We start from the raw sequence: 2,427 nt of genomic DNA on the forward strand, positions 1-2,427 counted from the left end.
TTTAAAAATCTTTGTCACATAATTCTAATTTCTCTGTGATCTTGGTGTTGGTGTCCCTTCATTACCTTTTTAAAAATTCAGTTTGAGATCTTGTCTCTTGATTTAGCAAGTTATTTGGGGAATTATGTTATGAGATTCTGGACCGTATCTAAGCCTTTGTTTTAACTGGCTTCTTCTCACACTACTTTGGCAGACGAAGGTTGGGGGTGGGGGGGTCAATGTCTCCACCATCTACCAGAGGGAGTTAGAAGTTCAGGTTTCCCACTCTTCCTCCATTGACAATTAAGGGAGGTGCTCCCCATTCCTGCTGGTGGGGTTGGGAGTTCCAGCTCTTTCTTAGGGTTTCAGTGATGCCTCCCTGGCTGAGGGGGTTAGGAATTTCCTAATACTGTTCCCTATGTCACCACCAATGACACTATAGTGTGAGGATGCGTGTGGTCTCAATAATTGGTTTTATATTCTTGTTTGAATTTATTGTGTAAATCTATTTTGGTTTTAAATATGTATAAAATTTTACAAACTTAAGTAATACATAACTAGTTTTATATTTATATGTAGTTAATGGACTAAGGATGAAAATGCTTTGTTTAAAAGGGCTTTATACTCATGGGGCGCCTGGGTGGCTCAGTGGGTTGAGCCTCTGCCTTCGGCTCAGCTCATGATCCCAGGATCCTGGGATCGAGCCCCGCATCGGGCTCTCTGCTCAGCAGGGGGCCTGCTTCCTCCTCTCTGTCTCTGCCTACCTTTCTGCATACTTGTGATCTCTGTCAAATAAATAAATAAAATCTTAAAAAAAAAGGGGCTTTATACTCTTGATTTGGCTCTGGTTGTGATCTCAGAGTCATGGGATTGAGCCCTGCATTGGGCTCTGTGCTCAGCACAATCTGCTTGCGTTTCTCTCTCTCTCCCTCTGCCCCACCCGCTCATGTTCTCCCTTTTCCTTTCCCTCTAAAATCAACCAATCAATCTCTTTTTTTTTCCCCCTTAAAGGGCTTTATCCTTTACACCAGTTTGAGAAACACTGATATGGGTGACTACGGGGCCTGATGTCCAAATCAAGAGTCTCTGGAGATAATCATGTTTCTGTCCAGGTTCTCTCACCCACATGAAAAGGCAAAAGGAGCTGGGGTCACGACACGATGGACAACATGCCAGTCTGACACAGACTTCTCATAGACAAGAGAAAAGCAAACTCTTCTTTCAGGCTCTATTAGTTTCCTATTGCTGTTGGAACATATTACCACAAACTTACTGGCCTACAACAACACAGATCTGTTCTTCTACAGTTTTGCAGGTTGAAAGTCCAAAATCCGTTTCACTGGGCTAACATCCAGTTGTCAGCAGGACTGGTTGCCTCTGGAGGCTCCAAGGCAGAATTTGTTTCCTTGCCTTTGCCAGGTTCTAGAAGCTGCCTGCACTCTTTGGCTTGCGGTCCCTTCATCTTCAAAGCAAGCAGGGTAGCATCTTCAAATCCCTTTCTTACCCTCTGACCTCTGCTTCTCTTATCACCTCTCCTTCTCTGGCTCTGAAGCTCCTTCCTCCCTCTTGTAGGACCCTTGTGATTACACTGAGCTCACGTGGATGGTCCACGATAATCACCCCATCTCAAGACCCTTCACTTACTCACATCTACGAAGCCTTTTCATCATGTAAGTTAACATATTTTCGGGTTCTTGCGATTGAAGATGCGGACATCTTTGGAGTATGTTGTTAACTTACAACCGAATCACATTTTATTTTATTATTTATTTATTTATTTAAAGATTTTATTTATTTATTTGATAGACAGAAATCACAAGTAGGCAGAGAGGCAGGCAGAGAGAGAGAGAGGAGAAATCAGGCTCCCTGCTGAGCAGAGAGCCCGATGTGGGGCTCGATCCCAGGACCCTGGGATCATGATCCAAGCTGAAGGCAGAGGCTTTAACCCACTGCGCCACCCAGGCGCCTCCTAAATCACATTTTAAATGACTGACCTTTTCACTAGCAGGTAAGCTCCACCATAATGGGGATTTTTTTCAGGATTGTTCACCAGTGTTTTCTTAGTTTTCTGCTAATACAGTGGGGGGTCACATTTTCATGTCTGTCCCTGCTGAGAAGGCAGCTTCAAAAAGTCTTGGGTGTAGAGCATCCTACGCAAAAGGAACAGCAAGTACAAATACAACATTAGGCCAGAATATACTTTTTATTCATAGTAATAATAATGAATATAACATTTGTTGTGACATTGCTCATTTTATCTCAATTCCCATAAACTATCAAGTTGTTGATACATTGCACCCATCTGAAAAGCTATTTAGATCCTAATCCAAAACATAAACTGGCCAAACCCAGAGGGTTTCACTCAGTAGGTTTCTCATCTTTACCTTTGTATCTCTCTCTTCTGAGTGTTAACTGGTTTTACCTCTGTGCCTTCTTTTCTGACTCTGC

At 42.9% G+C, this 2,427-nt stretch overlaps 1 long non-coding RNA gene across 2 annotated transcripts in view; it reads right to left on the bottom strand.

The window, feature by feature from the left end:
- Positions 1-1,710: 1,710 nt before the first annotated feature.
- The window catches only part of LOC309863500, a 1,818-nt gene continuing 1,101 nt past the window's right edge, over positions 1,711-2,427 (bottom strand). For both annotated transcript variants that reach the window (XR_014311083.1, XR_014311084.1), the window contains exons 2-3: positions 2,364-2,423; positions 1,711-2,129 (exon numbers count right to left, since the gene is read on the bottom strand). This is a non-coding gene — a long non-coding RNA (uncharacterized lncRNA). The remainder of the gene's footprint in view (positions 2,130-2,363; positions 2,424-2,427) is intronic.

The sequence above is a fragment of the Mustela nivalis genome (genome assembly GCF_964662115.1).
Source record: "Mustela nivalis genome assembly, chromosome: 4".
NCBI classification, from domain to species: domain Eukaryota; kingdom Metazoa; phylum Chordata; class Mammalia; order Carnivora; family Mustelidae; genus Mustela; species Mustela nivalis.